This window comes from Gavia stellata, chromosome 17 (genome assembly GCF_030936135.1).
Source record: "Gavia stellata isolate bGavSte3 chromosome 17, bGavSte3.hap2, whole genome shotgun sequence".
NCBI lineage: Eukaryota > Metazoa > Chordata > Aves > Gaviiformes > Gaviidae > Gavia > Gavia stellata.
The window spans coordinates 11,334,513-11,361,495 of NC_082610.1; positions in this window are offsets into that span (position 1 = coordinate 11,334,513).

Sequence of the window (26,983 nt, forward strand, 5' to 3'; positions counted from 1 at the left end):
TGTATCTTCAACCAGAGACAATATTTTTCTTCTCTTCCTACCTCAGGAAAGCACACTGCTGCTATCTGATGTTAGTAGCTGTTACGTGGTGTTACACACGTGGACACAGCCTCAGCGGCTCCCAAACAAAGTCCAACTACATTTGCAGAGGCCAGCGTTTCTCCTGAGGGGTAGAGCGGCAGGACCAAAGACGCAGATACCCACCTTACAGCAGGCTGTGGCTCACTACTCCCATTGCACGAGCTTTTTTTTTTTCCAGAGATTGGTTTTGACAGGCACCGAGGCCAGTGCAGACATACTGGCCCGGACTCGTGACATCACCTGATTAATAAATCCAGGGAAGGTTTGGCAGCTCTGGCTACGGGCAGCCAGCCCGCGGGAGAACGGCAGCCACGCATCAGATAATGCAATACTAACTCACTACTCTATACAGTACTTCAATCAATAAACAACTTCCTCGCAAGCCTGATGTACTAACCATCAGTTTATGCAGCCCCTTCTGCAAGCCCCAAAGGCCCCACCAAAGCATAGACCAAACCCTGCCAGCCACTACGGGAGCGTCAGAACTCCCGCTTCTGCCCCCGCAGCCGGAGGGACACACGGGGCGGCGAGGACTTATCCTCATGGTAGCAATGGCAGTGCCGCTGATAGGGAGATGACACAGAGCCCTGGGACTGCGACTTTGCACTCACTGAACAGAGGCCACGCTCTGCCCCAGCTCCACAGCAAAACACATAGGAGCCTCGCTGAGCCCCCTCCGCCCTGCCAGAGCACAGCCACGCTCACAGCCTTCAACAGATGAGGCCACTATAGGTCCCTTTTTTTTTTTCCTTCTTTGATGAATGGCACCTCATTACTGTAGAATGATGTGCTTAATTAGTGCTATGGGTTAATCACTCTGCCTGAAGAGTTTCCCTCTCTTTCAGGAATAAAGGAAGCCAGACCAGCTTCCCGTTATCCAGCTACCAGCATCGGCTCTCATAAAGCAGCATCTTCGGCCAAAGTCAACCACAGCCATCACACAGATACGTAATGTCTGATGTGTAACTGTAGATATCCTTTCTTTTATGGGGTTAATACTTGCCCTTGGGGATAATTGTGCAGGACTTTAGATGAGAGATTTCCATAAAAGGCAGTAAGAGTCACCCAGCTAAAACCACACATAACTCAAGCTAGTTTACCCCTTTGCATTATTTAAATGTCTCCTTTTAATGTGAATGCATCAATTTAAAGGCACAGTGCTGCCAGTGCTCCAGGCAGGCAACTCTTCTCTGGCGACCAAATGTGTCTCTTCAGAATTTAAACCTGCACGCATTTCAAAAATGTGCCTATTCCTAGGCCTCCTGGCCGTCTGAAAACAAAGGCGTAAGTCTGCCTTTCCCATTGCTGTCAGGGAACTTGTGGCGTCAGATTTACTGCACTCCTTTACCTGGGTGTCAGGCAGGTAGGGGTTGTGCCCACTCTCTGAACCAGGTGTGGATACTGAAATCCAACATACTGGCATTTCAAACCCTTGACTGCTGGTGATTCTCCCGACTCCGAATGAGCACCTGGCCACTTTGTGAATGGACCCAGAGAAGGAGGAGGAACCACCAGCTGCTCCGGCCCTTCCACTCTGCTTCCCTGTTCCCAGAGTACTGAATCTGGCTCATGCCTTCCTTGCAAGTGCTTCTGCTAAATCAAAATTTACACCAGTACATGCAGGTAACCAGAGACTTTTCCAAATCACTTACAGCTTGGCCTTCCAGTTTAAGATTACAAATTTTTTTTTCCAGGTTTATTTCTAGTGTATATTTATACAAAGAACACCAGCAAGCTTCAGGTTACAGCAATTAATGAAATTTAACTACATTAATAAGGAGAGAGTCTTTTTTAAAACAATTTTGGTCTTAATGTTAAAAAAATGCAAACAGTAGTAAGAGTGAGGTAGAAAAATTTCCATCTGATTGCATGTTTCTTTCTGACTACATGTATGAACTTGTTTCCCGGTCAAGGGGGATTTTTGTGGATAGGAAAAAATAATTCTACCATCCACTCAGTCCCTGAGTATCTATTTTTTTTAATAAGGCACAAAGGTTTTGTCAGTCAGGTTACCTCGGAGTGAAAGTTATGTCTCATAATCCGTAATTCTATTGCTCATTACACACCATCTGGTGACACAGTCAAAGATAATCTGATTTTTGCCTTTTAAAAACATCACATAGCTATATCATATGGTGCATGCAATATGATAAATTACTTATTTAAATACGGTGCTTCTGTGTAGTTTACAAATCCATGGTCACTCTCAGTTAATCTGAAAGCGGTTTTGAGCAGCATTTTTTTTTTTGTTATTTAAATGTCTGAGTCCTTAGCTGAGGTTTTTATCTATTACGGTTAAACCTAAAATTGTACGATTGAACAGCTACCACCTAATCTAACCAGCCTTTAAGAAGCTGTTATTGGAATTCAAAGGTTTGCATCTACAGTGGGACAAATATAACAACAAAACTGTTTCACGTCCCGAAAGCAGTAATGTCTTATTGCAGTGTCTTTACTAGGAAGAGCCTGACATAATTTAATTATAGACTACTTGTTCAACGTGATGCAGGAGTTCTCAAGTATTTCAAGTAGATTCTGGGAGACTACCCATAAAGAGCTCCTTGCAAGATAATAGTCCATCAATATATCTGCAGATTTGCTTTTGTCACTTTATTTTCAGTCTGCAAAAGTAATCAAAACAGTTACTGTGTTGCCAAAAGTTGTATCCTCGCAAAATAAATCAAAAAAAGAGACTCAATCATGCTGGGCAAAAGAAAGCTCTTACACAATTAACCTGGTGAAGGAAAATAGGCCGTTTGCTGTTGCTCAACTGCTTCGCCAAACTATTTCATATTTCAGTAGCCCTTGTATTCTCCAAGGCCAAACCTTCAAACAACAATCTCATCCCCTTCTGATGCACAAGACACACCCGAAACATTTTCAAGAGGTGTGGAAAGTAGTAAAAGAAGATTTCTGTGATTTGCAGTCAGGTTCTTCTGGGAAGATTACATATTTCTAGGAGACTATAATGCACACGTACATCTGTACCTCTGACACAATCACATAATCACCATTCAAATCTAGATAGCTATTTTTCCATGCAGATTTTTATTACTTTCTCTTCCTGGAATAATTAACCACTTTCGGGACTTTTTTAACTTAAGAAGTGAAGACTTAATTTTCACCTGACTCTCCAATTACAATTCTGAATAATTCCCATTTTTCTTGCAGGCCAGCTTTAAATCAGTCTATCAGGCTGCTATGCCCTTTTGCACTGGCAGGTTTCGTTCCCACCAGAGCCTCTGGGCAAGCCAAAGCCAAAGCCCATCCCTACAATAATCTCATTTAGTGATATATCTGCATCACTCACCAGAATTTTCCACTGTCTCAGGCTTCATTTGGGGAAACGGATGCAGTAGTGCTCTGATGAAAGACAATTCCTTGCAGAGTTTCATGTTGGGCGATGGCTCACCAGCAGACCAGCTGCTGGGGGTGCCAGACCATGCACCATGGGGAGGCAAGAAACATTTCCAAAACCTGGTGAGCACAGAGATGGCACACGAGCCCCAGCTGCAAAGTCACAGGTGTTCCATTATGCTGCTCCTCTCTCACACACACCTGTGGACCCTTAAAAGCACCAGACCTCATCTACAAAACAGGGAAAGTTGTCCCTTTTCCTCTGCCCTCTAAATCCAATTGTCCCATTCTTGCTCCTTCTGACCAGGCTGTCCAGCTGCCTATGCCTATCAGGTATGTTCAGCTACTAGAAGGGATTTGAATAAAGCATTTAAGTATCTGGCAAGCATTTCCTTCAATGAAGACATGCTATGAACTAGGCAATCATATTTTAAACTGTGCTGTCTGCCAGAAAAGTGCACAAACTTCCAATAGCAAAGAAATGAGGTCATCTTGGTCAACCGCCAAAATCAGCATATTTCCTCTTTTGGTTCTGGATGCTGCACCTCCACACTCCACGATGTGTGACAAGTTGTGAGAGGGAGGTGCAGTGTCAGAGAAAAGGAAATAAAAATTAAACCGGTGGATGTTGTTTAAAAAAAAAAAAGGGGGGGGGAGGAGAGGAAAATGGAAAAAAAAAAAAAGAAAAAAATCATGAAGCATCCTGATGTCCCATGACCTCCTGAAGATCTATTTAATTGGAGTCTAGTATAACTTTTCTAAGAAGATGTCAATACCTTATCTTGCTATTGCAGAAATGTAAAGCCTCATCCCGTTAGAGGAATTCAAAAGGCTTACATGAGGAATGCAGCTTTTGGTTAGAAGGCTGGACTGGAATTTAACAGATCAGGATTAAACCCTGGTCTTGGCCACAAGTTCCTGTGGGGCTTGAGCAAGACTCCTAACTTCCCTTGCCTGAGACCCTACCTTGTGCCTGATCTTGTGCATTTAAAAACTACATTTTCCTGAGCTAGGAATATGTCTTTACAGTAGAGCAGAGTCTGGAACAGTGGATTTTGGATGCTCACTTGGGCCTCTAATGCTAATGCAGCACTAACCGAAATGACAGTAGTAATAGTAATAATAATAATAGTAATTATCTCCCAGTCTTTATTTTCAAGTTAATGTCTGCCAAAAAGTGTTAGAGAAGTTTCTCATTGTGGTAACTACTATATTTATGTGCGCAATTTATAAGCAGCTCATCTGAATAATTTGAATTTTTTATTAAGATTATTTTCCTCATTTTCCATTGAGAAGCCTTCTTAGATACTGACTCACATTCAGCCTTGTAGGGATAAGTGCCAAGCATTTGCTGTTCTTACGTCTCCAGCAGTTGACTCCTGCATTAAACCCAGCAAAGCCAAAACTGAATAGGAACAATCTTAATTTAATTATTAAATGTATTTCAAACTTCACTATGATTTTAAAAAGATCTTTCATGTGGGGTAGTGGAAATAGGCCAGGGAAATCTACAAAACTATAGGTAATCCTCTCTCCCCACCCCTTCTTTCTTTCAGCCTCTCTCAAAAGGAGGTTAGGTGAACTCAAATCTAGTGGAGCTAGGGTGAGCTAGTTTCACTTCAGGTTTGCTAGGAAAATAAGTTACCAGGGCATCATGCCAAGCCTGCCACTTTTGAGATAAATATGACTTTCTTTCAGGGCAGTTTTATGAGGAACACAGCAAGAGGCTCATATACTATGGCAATTCAATTGCAGATTTAGCAATGCAGCAGCTGCCACTGCTTCATTATAAACAACAGTTCACTCTGAAGTTCTCTTAAGAAGTTTACAAAAGGAACAGTGTATTTATTTGACGTCTGTTAGAGTGGTGTGGAGACACACAGATGGCCTTTGACTTTCACCTTCTGCATCACACAGAACCAAGCCCAGTTCTACAGAAAGCATTAGACCTTAAATTTGCTTGCTTTTTTCCTGATGACACTCCCCTCGTTTATTTGAGTATCAGAGCCAGCTTACTTTCCTTGGGAGGGTCAGATTGGCAGATGAACTATAGCGAGGAGAGGAAACATGTTAAGTATGAAAACATTCTCATAAGCTCTCACAGGAAAAGGATGTAGCTAACAATAAAAGAGAATACTGCATTTCTCTGCCAAACTTTATCATACAAGATTATGCATTTCCAAAACTTACATTTACACCAGTTAAATATCGGAGGTGCTACATCTACAGGAGGCATATTCCAAAATACCCTTCCTATATTCCCCACCATAAATCAGTTCTGGAGGTTTCTTTTTGAGGTTAGCAATAGGCAAATGTATCACCACCTCACTTAACCCAGGATACTACCAGAGTGCTGGGAGTTACAAAGCGCACCACTTCGCCACTGTCTGACCAGTCCAGTGAGCGATCTGCCAGGGAACACCTCCAAGAGCCACTCAGACAACACTGTCATAGACTGCTTGAAGCAAGCCTCATTCACCAGATCCTCACCCGCAGTATTGATGGCCTGGCCTCCTGCCAGGCACAAATACTGTTTGCTGAGCAGTTGGAAGGCTGATTACTTAAGGTTCGTCCTTCCTCCTCTGGGATTGTTCCCTGCACTTCTTCAGTTTTGCAAAGCTGGTACAGTAAAGCCAAAGAGCTGATAAAAGTATGGTCTGAGCATGGCTTTGAACTGCTTGCCTTTGCTCGGCTTAGTGGACATATCATTTGCGGTTTCACTGAAAAGTTTCAGCTCTGACTGTTCTGGCCAAGTTTCATGGCTTTCGGTACCCTTCCAGGGAGCAGTCAGAATGAGCTTTTTGATGGCCCATCCCTAGTCCAAGCATTATTCCCAGAAACGCGCCAGCCAGCAGAGGCCTATAGACCTTTGCTTGCTGTCCTCAGTGCCATCAGGGCAGCTGGTTTTGACTCATTCCTCATTTTGTTCACCTGTGGACATGTCTGCTGAACAGGCAGCACAGGTGATTTTTCCCCCACACAGGCTGCTGGACAGACATTCACAGGCAACCCTCAGTTTACATTCAGTGTCTAATTGGTGGAGTGAATGCCCAGGTCAATACCTGTACTCAATTTTACAAAGGCAAAAGAAGAAAGAAAAGCTGCTGGCAGGTCATTCTCAGAAAGTGATCCAGGGGGCTCTGTAGCTTGCCTTATCTTCACGGATCTGGAATTGCTGCACACGATGAAAGCAATCTATTAACAGTTCATCATAAAACACGCTTGGAGATTTTATGTCCTAAATTATGTATATGATTGTTTTGCCTGTTTGGTGGCTGTTAGTGTAGTGGGAATTCTAAATCACTGTTATTACACCACTAACTAAGGATTTTTAACTATTATTTAAATTAAAAAGGAAAAAAAAGACAAGCCCTCAGCAAGAATATTTCAAAAAGCTGTGATCATTCTGTGAGCAGCCTTAAATACTGACTTGATATTTCTTCTGGTCCTGGGATACACCAGTTTCAGCACGTTACCTTCAGCTTTTCTGCAAGGACTGAGACCTATGCATCAGTTTCACCGCTTAAAAATGGTTCTTTACATATATTTTCATAATAAAGCACTTTATAACTATTACCCAATTATTGCTTACAGCATTAAGTAACAAGGTATTATTACTCCAATTTTACTGAAGGGAACAAATCATGAAATCTGAAATACTTACTCTGCTTTTGCGTAGGCTTTCTCATATTAATTAATTATGAGACTTAATTACACTCAATCTCACCACTCCAAGCCAATTACAGAAAATTGTGTAAAGCAAAGAAGTAGGGAAATCTCTATCTCAGAGACAATCACTTCCACTGACAGCACTTTCCACATAGGTATATAACAGGACTTTGCAAGTATTAACTGACACACCCAATGCAACAGGATGGATTTTTCTGTGATTTTTCCCCAACTGCCCCTGCACTAGTAATCTGAGCAATGAACACTTCTCCCAGCTTCCTCACTCAACTCTGCCCCAGAAACCAAATGCAAATCTCTGCCCCCTGACTTGTGCCTGAATCACATGATCACCTTTCTTCTCAGATGCAGTAAAAAAATCCCCAGGCATGTTAAAATCACCAGATTAGAAGAGCTCTAATCCAATGACTTTAAACATGGGTTGATAAGAATCGGTATATGCTATATATATACATTGCAAAATATTTTTAAGCTTTCTATTTATTTTGAATCTACAGCAATTTTATTTACTGAAGTTTAGCCCGCAGAGGGAACAGTAAATCCTCTAAAACATCACTTTAAAAGTTTTTGTTCCACTGAAGTATCTATGAACACTTCTGCACCCTATGTTGAAACGTTAATTCATGATTTCCCACTGCACTTAGCCACAGGGATTCACAACACATTTCAATGCCTTCAACAGCAGCAGCATTCCATGGGGAACCATTCTCCTATTTCCAAGTCATGGCTCTTACAAAGATGGACTAAGCCAAGGCAAACTGGCCTTTTTATATTAATACCAACTGATCCTCCCATAAAATGTGCACATTTAAAATCAGGGGAGAAACAAGAGCGATTATCATCTTTGGCAGTTTGTCTAAAGAGGGCTATGAGCTCAAGTAAATCTACTTGATTAAAATTGGGGAGAGATATTCAGCTGACAAATACTAATCTGAATTTTCTTTAATTTCTTTACTCTGTTTGCCAGTGAGTGAAGGCTGCTTTAAAAGACCCTTTGTGAATAAAGGTGTAAATGTAAGTGGAGGAGACTCCATTCATTTATGACTTTGACTTCTTTGGAGCCAAGATTTCCCCCCAGCCTTCACAGTTATGACATTTTGTGTTCAATCTGGCCTATTCCAGCAGAATATTCAGTCTGTGCTCCTCATGATTATGCCTTGTTTGCATCACACCATAACAAGTGTGCTACGGGGAGTTTCACGCACAGGAATCTACCACACAGTATATTTTAAATGCTCTCCAGTTGTCTAAGTCAGCCTCATGGCACGACAGCAAAATTAAATACAATGATATCTGGCAGGCTGCATTCACAGGACCACATTGTGAAAAGGGGAAAAATAAATGTTAACATTTTGACTGTTTCTTACATTTTTTTCTAAATACTCTTAAGTAAAACAAATACCTTGCTGAGCCTGAAAAACCAAAGAGTTTGCAGGTGCAGTTATATCAGGCACCTTTCAAATACACATTCTTCCTCATTCTGCAAAGCTTTCCCTTCTTCTTTGCCCAGTGATACTTCCATGCTTCCATTAGGCCAGGAAAGGCTAGCTACAGTATAAAACAGGCAGAGATAACCTAGGTATTCAAGAGTGAGATGCTCACATCCACACCTGAATTTCCATACCCAATGACAGCTTTACCCCCACCCAAGTAAACTCCTACTTTTCCCTATCCATTCAAGGGAGATGCCATCCACCTCAATTTAGGCACAGAGGGTAAGTGGCCAGGATCTCCCTCTGGAAGCCTTCAAAAGCACACAGCTCTCTCCTCTAAATATACAGAGAACGAGACACTTTCTTTAGTAAGACTGGCTTAGCAAGCACCAAAAATTTAGCAACAAATTAAGTACCCAGTCCTCTTAATTTGGACCCCATCCTCCCAGCTTCGGAACAGACACTTTCCTTGAAGATGCAAACTATAAATTGCAAGCGTAACATTAGGGCATGACCCTACATCTACTGTAGTATTGTTAAAAAAAAATCAGCACAAATTCTGTGTTAATGACAGAGTCATGTATTTCCCATGCTTTTAATACTAACCCCTGAGCTTAAATATTGTATTTAGTGTCTAGGGCAGCAACACTTCCTACCCAGCACCTGTCATCAGTCCAGCAATTAATTGCGTACCACTGACCTTCATAGAACACCATGGAAATTTTATTACTGTACAACTCAATTGCATTTCGTACATAACTGCATAAGTGCATTTCGTGCTCCATAACTATGTCTCATTACAAAAAAATCATGCGCTTACAAAAGGGATAGTTGAGCCAACTGAACTATTTATAATTTGCAAGAATAAAAAACATTTCACAAGGTTTGCAACATACATATGAAAAACTTTGCAGCCTTAATACAAGACAAACATTACTAAGATTCACATTATAGACAAACGCGGAATGGAAAATATTCCCTGAAGTCATAATGGCAGGGTTATGCAGTATACTATTTAAAAGCTATTCACCAATGTCCTTTTCCTTTTAGCCAGAACCCTATGGTAGAAATTCAATTGAAGAAAGTCAATTAATTGAAATCATGGTTCTACAACTGAGGAATTGGATGTGTAAGATGAAGAAGCTGAAGGAAAGGACTACACTTACTTACACTATTCAGTACTAGAAGAGAGGGCTAGCAGTCACGGCCTATGTCTTCTACCTTGGAGTTACCTCTCTGCAAGTTTGCCACTTTGAGGGGGCTACATCCTGCTTATGTCCTGCCTTATTCTCTTCTCTCATTTTTAAGAAAATGCTACATCTAAGCACATTTCTTCTAAGTTCAAGAGTCTCCTTGCTCCTTTCCAAACCAAAGGGTTCACAAAATAAATAATTATTGCATGACTACTCTAATTTCAAATTGGCACGCTAATATGAGAGCTACTGTAAGTCAGGGCAAGAAGACTTTCTCCCCGGATTCAAGGGCTGCATCCAGGATGAAATAACTTGTCACGCCCAGGATTTCAATGCTAGCTTCCAAGTTCCCAGACTCAAGAGACCCAGAAGGACACAGGCATGAACCTCCACACTCACACATCTGCACCAGCCGCAGACTCAGAGGAGGAAAGGGACTGGTGCGGCAGGTGGCATGAGCTTTTCAGAAGGTGTACATATGCACTGAGGAGCCCCAGGAGCTGCTGTTTTGGTAGTTTGCACTGTCCTTGTGCACTTCTGAGTCATCCTCCAAATTGTTTACTGGAGCCAGTAGTAGGCAGTGGCTGGCAACTTGCCCACGTCCATGGTGAGGTCAATCACCCATCCTCCAAAGTCGAAACCCAAAGAATATGAAGAGATAACTATGGAGTAAACTGGAGGTCACCACCAAGCTTTCTTGAAAGTCAAATGAGTAAGGTATCACACTTATTTTAAAAATATCCCATCTCCCAAACACCTTGTTCAATTTTCCACAAGCAATGAAAAAGCTTTCTACCATGGCAAATTCCACACATCTCAGACAATGCATTTAATTTCACCAAACCCCAGTTACAATTGAGTTTACCATGTCAATCCAGCTTCAAACTTTTTTGATTAAAGATTTGTAATCTATACTGCCAATGACAGTGAGATTATCTAACAAACAAAACTCATCAACAATGCTTTCCTTTGATGAACTGCCTACACATTGAATGGATGATGTGTCCAAGGCAATTCAGAGCTATATGATGGTAATGGTTTTGTTTTGTGTTGTTTTTTTTTTTTTTTAAGAAGTTCATTAAATTTTTTTGGTTTATATCAATAATTTATTACTGCCTGTTTTCACACATTCTTCCATTTCTACAATACAGCAGAGGAAACATGAAGTGAAACTAGCTTCATTGTAATGAAAAAGGGATCTCATAATTTAATTCAGTTTGCTCCCTAATCACAAATGTACAGAGAGCACAAACTAGGGAAGAAATATGTAAAGTGATGCTACAATGTAGCATGCATAATTTAAAATCTTCTTTCCTGTAGAAGCCTGGGTTACAAATCAGATTGGAGAGTACAAACATTATTGAGATTACTGAAAAGTCGTGGGCAAGGCTATGATTTCAAGGCAACAACCCTGTGCTGTTTGAAACTAAATTCAAAATTCCCACTGATTTTGCTGACACCTTGGCTTAGATATTCTTGAGACCTGATCACAGAGCATAATAATATACATAGAGATGCCTGGAATGACTTGCTATACTTCTTGATGTAAAAAGAAGTTACAAAACAAATGCAAAGACGACAGACAAGCCTCCCCTCTCCCAGCCAGGAAAGCTTTTATTGCCATCTCTTCAACACTTTCACTTCTGCCAGAACTCCCCTCTGCCCGCATGGCCCCTCCAGCTGTCCAAAGTGTCTCCTCCAGACAGTACTGCTGAGCAGGCGGAGCGTGGATTAAACAGTATTAGATGTTCTCTCTGTCATTTTGTTTTCAGTAATTTAGAAAAGTATTTTTCTTCTTGTGGATATTTTTAAATGGGGTGAGGGAGATGTTACAGAAAAAATAAGAACCTCCAAGATCAGAATATATCAGAAGCTCATCAATACTTAACACATCTCTGTGACCATGAATATGTGCACAAACACACACGTGCACACACACACAGAAGATGAAAGTCAAGTCTTTGGGAGGAGGCTCACAAAAAAATAAAAAAACATGTTCAACAGGAAGAGTCTGTTTAATGTAGGAATTAAGCAAGGCTCTTTCATTTGCATAGGTCACTTACAGCAACAGCAATTCATTAAATTCTCCCATAAAAATCATGCTATATTTTGTCTAAAGCAACACATTCCTTGTAGATCACAGTGCTTTCTCATGCTGTTAATAAGATAAACTGTTACATGAGGCTTACAAATCCATTTAAATTGATTTTAATTAATGAATCAATCACTAGCCACTGATGCCTCAGTCTACAGACAGCAAGCAATTCAAAGCCCCAGGCCTCTAATCCCAAACCAAAATCCACATTACAGCAACAGGGCATCTCTCTGATCGATAGTAACACAAAGATACTCAGTTCATACAAATTTAAAGGGTATGAACTTGATCAAAATGTATCTCCAGATCTTATGCATTACAATTCCCATATTCAGGTCTGTTCAACTAGGAAAACAATATTAAATCATTTACATTTCTTTGCAAGTGAAATGAATGAAATCAAGCACAACTATAGCCTGCTTCTAAACTTTTAGATGCTTATTCCACTTGAAAGTTTTTTCTTTGTTCTTAAACAATTAGTTGTTTAACATTAATTAACAGAAAATTGCACTTCATATGGTCACAAAGATGAACAATGCCTTTTACATATGCTTTGATCCTGTGAAAATTCACTGCTATTCTCTGCTGCTAAAGTGCTTAAATTTTCCCTTAAACAGAAAACAAGAAATAAGAAATATTTCTGTCCCAAAAGCAGCATGCAGAAGCAGCATGAAGAACATCCTTGTTATTTCAGTAAGTTAATTATTGTAATTATTGTTATTACAAGTAGTTAATTACAATGCAGTAAGTTAAATCCACAATAGGCAGTGTGAAGCTGAACACTGCAATCCTTTAAACCATGAGCACCTGGCTCCGCTTAGCAGAGGGGACACACCTGAGTGAAGCTTCTTCTCCTATGTACACAAACAGCTGGTGCTTTAGCACAGCATCTGTGAATAAAGCACCACTTAAACCAGCCAAGAGAAAGGAAGAAATGATGCATGCCTCCCCAGGAGCCTCCTTCCTGGATGTAAGCATCTAGCCCTTCTTTCAAAGGCCGCTCCTTTTTCTTAAAACGTGACAGAGAAGGAAGGGTGAGACAAGCCAGCTTGCCTCCAAAACAGTCTAGCTGTTTATATAGCTACACTGTGCTAAGCCCAAGCCACTCTGCTCACATGATGCTCTGCACTGCACAAGCTTAATGGCACAGATCTCTGCTTGTCTGGGACGTGACTCTGTACTGAGGTCTCCCGCCTGATAGAGACTTGCCTCCAGAAGCACAGCAGCAGGTACTTGGAGAAATTCAGTATCAAAAACTGAGATCTCAACAAACGTCCTTTAGCAGAGGAGTTGGTGCTGTGAGAATTGCAGTTACGGACCAGTTACCCTGTTTACATTTTTTTAAATGCTATCTGCACCTTCACGGTTCAATAGTATCCCATTAAATATTCTAAGAGAAATCCCAATTCCTCCTCAACTGACAAAGCAGCTTGCTTGTGTGCTTGCTGCCACGCCACAAGTCCCAGCCACCCACATCAGGCACAGCTCCATATGCCAGTGGCCTGTCCCTGGATGGATGCTACCAGCCCTACTATGGGGAAAAAAAGAGCAGTTGGCATGGGCCATCGGAAAAGTGCCCATGAAAACGATGCTGACGCAAACCTGTCAATCAGGAGAGAAGAGTCTTCTCCCTCAAGGGCAACCTCACCCACAACTCAAAACAGTCCCTCAAAGGCTCCAATGTCACTGTCTGAGCAAGGGACTGACCCTCTCCAGGTCTTTCCCATGGGCATGGAGAGTTGCACGGACCGAGGGAGGGGGTGGGAAAAGTCTCTATTCGGATATGGGTCTCCACTTGAAAAGGATCTCAGCACTCAGCTGCCTTCAAGGTGGTCTGTGTTCCCTCCTTTATCCCCAGCCCAATCCTCTTCTGTAATACCTGACAAACACAAGACTCAAAAAGCACCACACCGGACACCAGTATGGGATCACCTGTGTCAGCCATTTGGCTCCAAAACTCTGTAAGTGGCTGTTACACTGAGGTCAATTTACCAACAGTGAACTGCACCAGCTAAGAAAGAGTCCAACTTGTAGCTTGCTTTATTAAAGCAATTTCCCATATTATCTGATATAAAAGATGTTGTTGCCTAATGTGCAATAAGCATTCTGCCTGTTTAAACGAAGGCTCTGTATTTGTTTTTAATCAATACTATATATACGGTTTAACCAGTGCTGTCAAAAGCAGCTTTTTAATGCAGTGTCTCACTAATTTATTGCTCTGAATACTTGCGTTCTTCCCAGTTTGTTATGAACAAATGATTTTTTGGAGGGAAGAACAAAAAGAATAATTAAAGAAGGTAGGTTTGGCTTTTACACGCTGCTAATTAATTAGAGAGTTAAATTAACCAAATAATAAGTACAAGATACCAAACTATCTTTCATAATATTTAACAAAAACATAAAGGGTTGAATATTTTCCAGGTGTAAACACATTAAGATCAACATTGTACCAAACCTGAATCTGGCCCAGTTAGCTCAAAAAGGTAAATTGTGCATCCTCTCGCACAGATGTCTTAGTGTACAGGCACTCCACATTTAAAGAGACAGATTCTGCAGCCAACAATGCTCCACTGACATAGAGACAATCAATGTGTCCTTGATTATGAGGAGGCAAACAGTTTTCACTACAAAAAAGGAGACTGAAAAACAAATCATGTGTTTTTATTTTACAAGTTCCAAGTTTGGGTTGGGTTTTTTTCAAGCCCTTTTGGAGCACTGAAACAGAATAAAAATAGTTTGTTGCACAAGCATAAAACAAAGTAACTGCTAAATAAACATTTTAAATTTACTCCTATGTGTTCAGTTCTCATTCCCATTACTCTTCAGGAGTTGGATGATATCACTAAAATATCTTCCCATTTTCTGGTAAACTGATTAGATGGGTTTTGCCCAAGAATTGTGCCATAACGTGTTCCCTCTATTTCATATTCTGAACATCACTGCTGGAAAATGTACTGCAGCACAAAATGCAGTATATGCCAATATATCCTGACATTCAAATCAAGACCACAAATTATAAACAGTTTCAGCAAATTGACTTGAGTGCCTTTGTTCCTCAGACATACATCTTCCTATTGCTTACAAAAGCAGCATATACTAACCACTAACACTGCTATAGCCAGTACTGGGAAAGGAAGTTATTGAAGCCTGGATTTCCTGCTTTCAGTCGTAGCCAAGAACTGTGAGGCTTGTAGTGGTTTCAGGAACTGACTCATCTAATGATTCATGGATAAGATACTGGTTTTAATATATTTCTGATCATAAGACTCAAACTTCAAAAACAGTGATGCTTAATTTTTTATTTTAAAGTTAAAAGAAGTACATAAATCAAGTAAACAAATATTGTCATGGGACATACTGGCTAATAATTATAAATGTGTTTTACAGTGCACTCTGTTTTAAAAAAGTAGTATGTTAAACTTTCTGGAAATTAATTTCAAGAGAATGTTGACAATGAATTCAAAATCCACTGTCAAAAACCCAAGTACTTTTCTTGCAATTCTGATACAGCTGAAATTCAAGTGGAGGACAGGTGGGATATCAATTGCATTTTTAGATATACCCTGAGGTACACTGTATCTACTGCTACATATTAATCAATGAATCCTAGAGCTACTATTGTTAAGGCACGTGGTTTCCTCAGCTGTGTGTAAAAAGTATCATCAAAAGATTGGCTGGTAACAATACATTTGGGTGTTTGAAAGAACAGGAAAGTTTTGTTTCAGGAGTGACTGGAGCTGCAGAGGTCAACCTTAAAGCAACGACTAACACTGGATCTTAAGTGCTCAAACACATGCATTTTGTGCTAATTCAGAATTCAAAACCAGCTATTTTTATGCATTTAGTTCTTCCAGAAGCAAGCATGCCCTCCAGTGCATCAAAACGCTTTTTGCCCACAACACAAACCTCATCAGTATGCTGTAACTTGAACTGCCAGGCTCTTGCACCTAAAAAATGGCTTGTGATGGAAGCTTAATTCTGCTAGGCTCATGTATGGAAAAGTACTGGTTTACTTTTTAATTTTCGAACTGCGAGCTGCAGCTACTCACATGCTATGTACAGCGTTGTAGGGAGGGAGAGGGTCGTTAGCATTTCTATATTTCACCATGTGCACAACTAGCACAAAAAAAGAAAACAAAATGCATGTTGCTTGGAGAAAAAAAAAAAACAGCAGTTAAAACAGTTGACAAGAAAAGGCCAAAGTGCGCTCAGTGGCTGGCAGTCATTTTATGGCTATAGTCCTACAGCAGATTTACTTAGATGACGTCAGTGGCTCCAATCCAGCTTTTCTTTGGTAGCATTTACCACTTGCCTCTTGAAGCCTCCACTATGCTACAGAGCAGTAGACCATAATCAAAATTCCCTTTGTGAAATAGAGTTTACCTCAGGGCACAGAGGCATTGCTAGCTGAATTGCAGGCTCTTCACCCTGTACTGCATGCCCAGAAATAAATAACCTACAATACTGTACTTTCCTCAATACAGAAGAACCATTAAAAGCAGCCTGCTACCTAAAAAAGGGTTCTTTAATTTGCTTCCAAAATCTCGGAGGCCAGAATATTAGTTAATTTTCCAAGCAACGAAGAACTATGATAACTCTACTACCCTTTGGACTTCTTTGTATTGTTTTTGGAGATTTTGGAAGATAAAGTTATTTATGGGTCATTGTTTCACCAACAAAAAAATATCACTAACGCTAGAGGCTTAAGTGAGTTGATATAGGAAGCTGCATATTTTAAAATTGTCTTTCAAATGTGCCCCTTCAAACTGCTTATCTACAACTAGTCAGTAAGCATATAGTAAATATGCCAAAAGCAGAGCAAGAAATTATTGTGCATAAATAATAGCCAATTTAAAGAGCAAAATGCACATTTCTTGGAGCCATGGACTTCCCATCACAAAACAATGACTGGAACCAATGAAACACTAGTAAAGCCAAGCCAAGCAGATACCAAATCAACTAAAACTTCACAGGCTCTGAAGTTTAACAGAAAAAAACCAACCAATCACCACAACCATATGAAAGATGCATCTTACTGCACTAAATAAACACAGATTTGTTATGTTTTAATGGCCCCATCAGTCCAAAGACAACCATACTCATTATGGGTGATAACTAGATACATTAGTGGACTGAAAATTGTCTCACACAGTTAAGCACTTAGAAATTACTTATAGGGAAGACGCACACATGCCTCACAGAGAACTGAAAGTCTCAGTACCTCTCCTTTCTCAGCCTCTTCACTTACCTTCCCCCAATCACACCAGAATGAGAGATCACAGGTCTAATCTCCAATGAGCCAGAACACAAAAAATGCTGTCATCATCCAACTGCATGAGTCACACCCTGGACCTGAACTCTAAATCCGAATTTAAAACAGATTTAAAATTTGAGGTAACCTCCAAACCAGTTCTAAGTGGACAGACGCTAGCATTTCATGTCGCTGCAGAGAAACTAAAAGCCTCTGTTAGCAGCCTTAGATCCCAAGCCAAGGGCAGGAAACCTTTCTCATTTTCTGCAGGTGTCCATGTCAACTCGGGCACAGCAGTGAGGTGGGAGCATCACCTCTCACTTCACTGCCCACCTGGTTGGCCTCTACAGGTCCTCTGCCAGCTCCTGCATTTTTCCATGCAGTTCATCTGGGTGGACTTCAGTGAGGCATTAAAGAACGGCTGCTGTTCTGGACTGTCATATTACTCTGTTCCAAAGGGAAAGGAGAAAAATTTTCTTCTCTTTGACCTCCTTTCATTACTAAAAAAGTTATGTCAGCACACAGATTTAGAAGATGATTGTAAATTTCTTTGAGAGAGAATCTGGTGCTTTTATTTGTCATTAAGGATCCTGGACATGAAAGGCATTGTACAAGCACAAGCGGTCCTTTCTTTCCAACAGCCAAGGCAAGGAAGAAGTGGAAGCAGTGCAGTGACTGGGATGGGGAAAGAGACCCAACAGCAAGACGATGTCCGTGAGCAGCAGCAGAAGAGATAGGATAAGGAGGACCTGCCAAGATGGATAGCAAAAGGAGGGAAACAAAAAGCCACCATGATCCAAAGGAAGGAGAGCCTAATCAAGTGCTGCCCAAGAGCAAGTAAGTGCATATCTGAGGAAAGAGGAGGGTCCAGGCAACCAGACACACATGCGGTGCCCTGTAAGGAACAGAGAGACAGAGCCTCTAGGGCAGAAGACACAGAGGAATGTGCTGCAAGGTCAGAGAGCAACACGGACAGATCCAACCCTAAGGACATCACTGTGGCATTGAATGGAAAACTGTATTTACGGTTTGAGACTTTTCCTGCAACAAAATAATTACAGCCAAAGAAAGGCGGGGGTAGGGGGAAGATGAAGGCACTTCCATTGAATCTTCAAGTCTCCTACAAGGCTTTCAGTTGATTGGGGAAAAAGCAGAAATAAAAAACCAAAAATCTTCAAAGATCAGCTGACAGCAGATATAGAGACACAATTGATTTTAAAGGTTAATTTTTTTTGAAAGAATAAAGGTAAAATCAGGGATGTGGAAAATGAAACTGTTTACAGAGTTTTGCCTTTTACTTTAAACTGTAAACCAGCTTTAGGACAAAAAGGGTCTACGCATGGTGGTGGTAGATTAAATATGAATAAAATTTCCCTTTCTCCCATTAACTAATGTCTCCAAACACTATATATTTTTTAATTGAGATACACACAACAGAGGCTTTAATCCACTAAACCTCTATGAATTTACCTTTTCTTCCAAAGTCTGTTCTGACATTTTCTCCCCTCAAAACCGAAATGTCATTCCTGAATTATAATCTCCCAGTAGAAAGGCAACCATGTAAAAAAAAAAAAACATGCCAGCTAATTCCAGAAATAAGCACCATTGTTCACAGCACCATGAGGTGAACGAATGGTGAGAGATTCCACCAAGGGAATAACTGTGATGTCTATAATGTTAAGGAATAATTTGGCACCAAAAATACCCAAGGCCATACTGGTTGGTGATTCAAACATGAAGCATATCAAAACGCTACTGATAAGCTAAATTAACAGATAGCTTATCTGAAGCATATACTAGCCATATGGTGCCACAACTTCTGTTGCCTGTTGCTGGCATAACAATAGGCTACTGCAGTCTTAGACTGGAAGCACTATTTGACAAACTGTCAACAGCATTTTTATTTTTTTGCAGAGCTCTAGGGCAATGGCGCACTTGCCTATTTGCATTTTTTTTTTTTAAACAGGTGAACAAAGAGTAAACCAGATGTCAACTTTAGAAATCGAGCTGTCTGGATCAGGAGATTTAACAGAGGCAGGCATACTGCTACAGCTCAAATCTAGACAATGAGCTTTTCTAAAAACACTCTGGCCTAGGGGAGTGGCTATTTAAAACACTTGGCTTCTTTTATTTCAGCACTATGGAAGTGAATTCTGCTCTTAAGTGCCAGCTCAAATGAAGTCATTTTGTTTCACTGGGGCTTTCTTTGCATTTTAGAAATGTAGCATGTACTGTAGTAAAGGAAAAGACAAGTATGAAAAAAAATCATGATTCTTTTTCAGCTAGAAGCTGGGTGAAATGGGGGGGAGTGGAAACCAACAATTTGATCACGTACCAAAAAAAAAAAAATAATCTGTGAAAGGATAATTTGAGTGCAAGTTAAACGACATTTATTTTCCCCTAAAAAACAAAAACAAAAAACCCAAAACAAACCCCAAAACACTTTCGAAAGCTTTAGAAAGTCCTGGTGTTTACAACCCCCTCAAGCTCCACGAAGACAGGGTGTGCATACTGACCGATAAGGAAGATTTACAATGGGACTTCAATATGTTACAAAAATACAATTGGTTAATATCAAAAAAAAAGAAGGAAAGAAATTTGTCGCCTTGCTTCATTTAAGAAAATGAAATCTTTGTTACTTACATACTATTTGAGGAAAAATTTTTTAACAACAACACAGTAATCCACTCAATCATTTCAAAAATTGACAAAATAAAAACTACTGTCAATTAATATATAGTAGATCTATCTATGGTATTCAATTATGAAAATGTGCTTTTAGTTGTGTTCTGTAGGAGTGTGAAAGACATGATGAGAAAAATAGATAACTTTCTGTTCTAATAATCTGTTCTGCTTTGATAGGCAGTTATGGGAACATATTTATTTTCTGACTTATACCCGGCTAAGTATGTAGCATTTTTAGATTATCTTTTCAAATTGTTCTTGAACATTCTCGGTTTAAAAAAAAAAACCTCCTTTCATGTTAAGTTGAGATTGCACTTGAACTCTTTCCAAAAGCCAGAGCTGTACTGAATTATGATAATTAGAAAGCTGTGTGCATAAAAGGCAGCACAGTTGATGCATTTAAAAAAGTTCATGCCAGAGAATATAAGTTCAATATGTTCTCACATAATTAACATTTCCCATCATTAGCAGCAGTTTTCAGTTCATGTATCTGTAAAAACAACAGCACTCGTCATTGTTTTAGATTCCCAGTCAATAGCATTTTAATAGTTTTACACATAATCCTAAACTTTCCTTCCCTTCCCCCTCCCAGCACAGAGATTTCACATTCTACCTTCTGACCTGCTAGCAAATAAACTTGTATTTTGTGTTCATATGCTTCTGCTGCTGCACCGACTACCTCCGATTCGAAAGTTTAGTGAAGAGCTAGTAAGAGCTAGAAAACTAAGAAGGCCATTTGGAAAGGTACAACAGGATGCAGAGGGAATAATCACGTTGTTCCAGTAAACAATGACTAGAAGACAAAGAACAAAAAATTGTAGGTGATACCTTCGACTGGACGGGAGCCAAACTAAAACAGGCTGCCTCTGACAAACCCAGGCACAAGCTGGAGGGACTAGGAAATAGGGTTGCAGCCCTCCACCAACCAGGCAAGCGTCTAGAAACCCTTTACACACTCTGTGGATTTTCATCACGTTCTAGACTTATGTGCAAAAATTCATCTAACAAATAAGGGCATGTAGCACATGACGGGTTACTCTTTGAGACATTCATAGACTTCCTGTGCAGAATATATCAAATTAGTTGTTAGGAGCCAGATTTTGACACAGGCTGGTCGCGTTCTTTTTCTTCCCTCCACTTCTTCAATCCCTGTGGTTTAAAATTAATATAATTCTGGTGGAACTTTAATAATCTGATACAGTATAAAAGTTGCTGAATCTGCATCAGCACAGAGAGAAATTTTGGCTTTACCAATAACAAGATAAAACTCACAGTGATTGCAGCGGGATCAGGATTTCACGCAAAAACAAGAGAGGTTCTGGGTATTAAATAAGAAAACTCCTAGCTGAATTTTATGCGACAAATCTGAGGAGCAGATTTGAAGTTGGTGCCTCAAAGGATTGAAGTCTGCAACTTCTCACTCTTATGTTTTGGAAATGAGCAATCATTAAAACCAAACACAAAATTATTCCAGGAAATATTATTCCATCCTTGTTCCACTTGCAAAAGTCAAAAGGAGTTTTGTGCAAGAACAGAGAGCAAGATATGGTCATAAAGTGGGAATTTATTGCAGAGATTTTTCTTCTAAAAATGTGTCTTCAGCGTGGCTTAGAGTTGCTTGGCTTTACAATAAATAATGCCATTAATCCGTTCATGTATCACAGGATACAATTTAAATTATACAGTACTTGCATAAACTGCCACAAAACCTCTAACAGCCATTTCTTTCAGGGAGATGATTTACCTCTTCCAGGTTCTAAAATTTTGTTAGGACTCACTTAAACTATTTTTTTTTTTTTAATAGTAAATTACTGTAGTTTAGGAATATAAAATGTTCCTACTTGAGGCAAGCACTAATGGCAAAGTGCAGCATGGTGACAAAACAGTAATTAAATCTCAAATCCCAGAAGTAAGAAACTACTATTTCTCTCATGCTAAAGTAGGTCCCTCTGATGGGACCTACTCGGGATTTTGAAATCATGTTTAAAGGCCCGATTTGCACCCTCATTACAGCCAACGTAATAGAGCAACAGGCCATATGAAGTTGATGGAATTAACCTGAATTTAGAGCAGATTTTTAAGAAGTCAGCCCTCACCTCATATTTGCACATGCTGTGAATAAGAGCACAAACAGAATGAGCGACCAACTTTTAATAGCAATTTGCCTGCAAGTTTTAGACAGATTACGAGCAAAGCAGAACATAAGCCCCATACAAAAATTTTAAAAAGCATGTGTGTCAAATCTGATATTCTTTTTAATCAAAGATACAGAATAGCACCCATGTCCTTCTTTAGACATCAAATATCATACTAACCACGTACATAAAGCATATGCTGTAAATATCTCAGTATTTGATCCAGCGTATGTTTATTCCTATGAGTCATCCCAGTCACTTTAACCTGAGTAAGGATCAGATCTAGCAAACCTTTTCTTCTCAAATATATAGAATCACTTCACAAAGACAGTTTTTTTAAACCATCTCTGGAAAGATATAGCATTAATATTAACGTCACGAAGACATTAAACCAGATAAAAAGAGCAATGTATGCCTGTGTATATACACTCAGAAACCATGCATTCAAAATATAATGTTTTAAGGTAACCTTCTCCCAAACACACACATTCAGAACTGTACACAAAATCTTCATGTTTTGAAACAGTCTTAGACACCTTCCAATAAAATCACATTACTTCTAGTGAAATTCTTCCAACAGTGTAACCATCCTCCTTTATAGATTGAAAAATGACAGCTGTATCATAATACACAATTACATATTTTTATCTTTCACTTTTTTTTTTTTTAAAGTGAAAGACACTAGAATTTCTCTGTAGGTCCAGGAGTCTTTATTACACTTTTGCTCGTACTATATCTTGAAAGTTTGCTTACAATATGATCTACAAAGGTAGTTTAAAAAGAAAGAAGGAAGAAATCTTTTTTTCCCCTGCATATGACTTAACTGAGCTTAACTTTTTCAAGCATGGACAAACAAAGCCTAAAAACCACTTTAACGATATCCAAAACCACTACACCGTCCAGCAACAACAACAAAAAACACTACTTACAAATTATACCAAACATGTTACACACATGCTCACACATCTCCACACATCACAATACGCTATCATTTCTCAGCTGGAAACTCACGGCGGGTCTAGTTCGTAATTAAGTTTCTGTTGTTCTTTTTTAGCTGGTTTAATTAAAACTCCTTTAAGCACAGGCTGTCTTTACTAAGACTCCTGTCAAATCAAAATTTTTCCTCTGCTTCACTGCTCGCATACATCCCACTCAGCACTGACTAAGAAACTGTACAGAATATAAAACCGTAATTTGAATCTCAAGAGCTGTTGTTACACTCTCCTGGGTGCAAAGGCTAATAATATTTACTTCACCAAAGCAGCGTACATAATATTGATGCTCAAAATACACCTAACATGTTTAGCGATAAAGAACTTTCCAAAGGTATTTCTAGATTACTAAGAAGAAAAATTGAAATAAATCCTTTCCATCCAAAATTTCTGCTTGGTCAGCTGATAAAAACCTGCAGCAGACAAAATGCAGAATTATCCCTTTATCCCTGCTGGTATAGAAAATGCCTTATGACCTAATTAAAAACCAGTGCAGTGTGAAAAGACACTTTTTACCATGAAGGTAAAAAATAAATGCACCTCAAAAAAGTTTACCCTTAATGAAAATAATTTCAAAAAGTTGCCTTTAAAAACTTGCAAGTTCAAAATGTGACTCAAACATAAAATCTTCAATTTTGTGTTTTAAGAACATTCACTGTATTAATTCCTGTATTTCTATTCCCAAATAAAGTACGCAAATGTGTGTGTATATATATAGACATATACACACATACATACAAACAAACATGCCAGCTTCCCTCCCACCCCCAGAAGTAATTTAATATACAGGTCTGTGTAATTTTTGATAGCACCATCTTACCATCAGTACAATCTAATATCCCTGTAATGGTATTCCCCAACTATTTATAGAGACAGAATACATCATACATTACAGGCATGCATTCCCAATCTAGGGTTATAAGAAGAATCCTACATAATTTTAAATTAAGTCCTAATGTAATTATAATGATTTTTGTTTTCATATTCAATTGCAGGTAGCACTTAGTTATTTACATAAATTTTCCTGCAAGAAGCATTCCCACAGAGATTTCCATATTAGATGTACTGCATAATAACTGAACATCCAGCTAGAGAAAACAGTATTTTACCCATACAGCTCCAAACTTTAGCATTATCTAGGTTAGATATCTCTTTAAAACCGCTAACTGGCAATACTGCGTTTCTAAACTTTATCAGCACTAAGGGAAAGCAAATATGCTTCTGTTAGACAGGAATACAGCTGTATAGGTACTTTTTTTTCCCTGAGGCTCTGCCATTTCAGCTTACGTTTCTTATATATACTATTTTACGTCAGAAAATGCCAGTACAATCTGATGTTTCTTGGCCTTTCTTTCCCAGACGGTGTTCAACAACGAACAGCTAAAAAATACTGGGAGCCGTTTACATTCGGAAAGCATAGAACAGAACCGCTCCCTAACTTTCCAGCACTTCTGGAGGTCACTTTTCATTTCTTCATATCAAAGGCAGGCACTTGTTTCTAATAAGTTAACAACTCTCCTGAGAAACATGGGTGGCTGGTATTTCATTGTTTCATAAATATTTTTATACCGTAACACTGTTCAACTTAAAACAGATTTCAAGAGGAGAAAAATCATGACTAGGATTACGTTCAGCTGAGGTAAGAGCACAAACTTTTTTACTTGGTAAAAATAGAGATGATTCCCCCCCCCCCCGCTTTATTTCTCCTCCTTGTTTTCGTTTAGTTCTTTGGAGGGGGCCGCTTTGTTTTAATTCTGTTACAAAAGCCGTACTGTATAACTTTTTCCCTCCCCCTCAGAAGTGTACTTCCTTTGAAAACGCTCCTTCTGTGAACAAAGGCTGCCACCGGCCCTCCGCATCAGCACTGTGGACATCTGTAGAAGAGAGCTCTTTAAAACGTTACGGATAAATAAAAACCCCTATGGTTCCTACCGAAAGGAAGTTTTCCAGGGACAATCTCCTCGGTGTTGTTGTAACTGCGACTTTGTCTTTTTTGGATACAATGTTTCTGCTGACTCCCGAAAATTTTCCACTTGAATGTGCAATTAACCAGCAGCAGCGGCAGCAGCAGCTCTGGAGAAGGAGAAGAAGCAGCGAAAAGAGACATTCCTTCTTTCATCTTTTAGAGGAAAACAGAAGGGGGAAGGAGAGCAAAACTCGGGGCAGCGCACCGAGCAGAGCTCCGAGCCAGGCCGGGCCGCTCGGCAGCCCGCGCCGCCGGGGGACTGCTCCTGAGGGCTGCGAGCGTCTGCGGCGAGCCCGGGGCTGCTCCGGACTTCTTGCTTCCCCGTGGAAAAAAATGTGGAAAATGCCAAGGATCGGTGCGCGCGTGTGTGTGTGTGTGCGCGCGTGAGAGAGAGCGGGAGCCTGTGTGTGTGTGTGTGTGTGTGTGTGCGCGCGTGTGTGTGCGCGCCCGGCTGCAGAGCAGTGACTCAGGCAACTAAGTGCGAGCAGCGGCGGCGGCGAGGGGGAGCGGAGCGGCGCGGCGCGGGGCGGGCAGCAGCCGCCTGTTGCAGCTCCGGCCGCGGCCCCGCAGCGGCAGAAACTCCGCGGGAAACAACTTCTCCCCCTGCCGCGGCCCCTCTCCCGCCTGCCCCGGCACCTGCGGGGGCGCCAGCCCCCCGGGCCGACCCCGGCCGGGACCGACCCCCCGCCCCGCCGCACAAAGCGCCGGCGGCGCGGCGTGCGCGCCCGCGGCCCCCTCTTACCTCCGCGCCGCGGCCCCCCTCCGCGCACCGCCAGCGCGCCGCGCTCCGACGGCAAACTTCGCCCGCCGCCCCCGGGCCGCCCCGGCTATTTATGGCCCCGCGCCTATTTTTAATCCGCCGCTCGGCTATTTATACCGCGGCGGTAGGTTGCCGCGGGCCGGCGGACGGAGCCCTCGGAGGATGAGTTGCTGCCCGGCCGGCGGCGGGGCGGGCCGGGCTCCCGGCCGGGCTGCGCGGCGCCAGCGATGCGAGGAATGCGCGGAATGAGGGGAGGAATGAAATGAACGCGGGAGCGGGGCGGCCGCGGGGCGGAGCGCGGCCCGCCGCCCCCTGCGGCCGCGGGCGGGCGGGCGGGCGGGGCGGCGGGCGGGGCCTCGGCGCCGCGCTGACCTCATAGGGGAGCCCGCGGGAGGGGGCCCGGCGGGAAGGGAGAGGGGAAGGGGAGCCCGGGGCACCGCGCCGCTGCGGCCACCCGGCTGGCGGGCTTCTGCCGTGCCGTGGGGTCCCGCAACGGGGTCTGCAGCGCTCTGCAGCGGGGTTCGCACTGCTTTGCAACAGAGTTGCGAAGTACGGGGTTGCAACAGGGGTCTGTAATGGCCACGGGAGCTGGCTGGACCCCGCTGCCTGGGGAGGCTCCCCCGAGAAGCCCAGCTTACCCACACACATGTCCAACCCCTGGGTGCACCGCAGAGCCCTGTGCAAACAAACCCCTGCCAGTTCCTAGGAAATGCAGGTCTGTGCCCAGAAGGCCACCTGCAGCACCCCCGGGCCCAACGGAGCCCCGGAGCAGGGGGCGAGCGGGAAGGCTTTGTACGCATCACGCCCCAAATCAACATGGACATAGCAAGGCCCAGAGTCTTCACCCGGAGTCTGGGTCACAACCTTTCTCACAAAACTGGCCCCAGCTTCAGGTTTCACAATGCAAGTTCTACAGCCCTCTAGTTGTGAGCTTAAGTGCTATTAGACTATCTTTACCCCTCCTGTACCAGTGCAACCCATCCCCCGGAAATGCTCCCCAAGCATTATCATAAGGCATGTCTCCTTCACCTAACAATCCGCTACCTTACGGAAATAATCACAGGGCAGGCACAGCTGTTGTGCTTGTGAAAACTTGTATTCGCATAAGCAAAATGGATAACTAGACACCTCGGTGCCTGTTTGCGAAATGAATTGTCTATCTTCACGTGCAAACATACATTTCTATCCACCTTTGAAAGCTTGCCCAGCAGGGCTACCACTTTTGGAGATGTCAGGAAAACCACATTACAACCTCAGAACCACCACATGTTGGTGTCATCAGACGGCATTAACACGCTCACATCACATGTAACTTCAAGACATGCTGGTGGAATTCACAATAAATGCC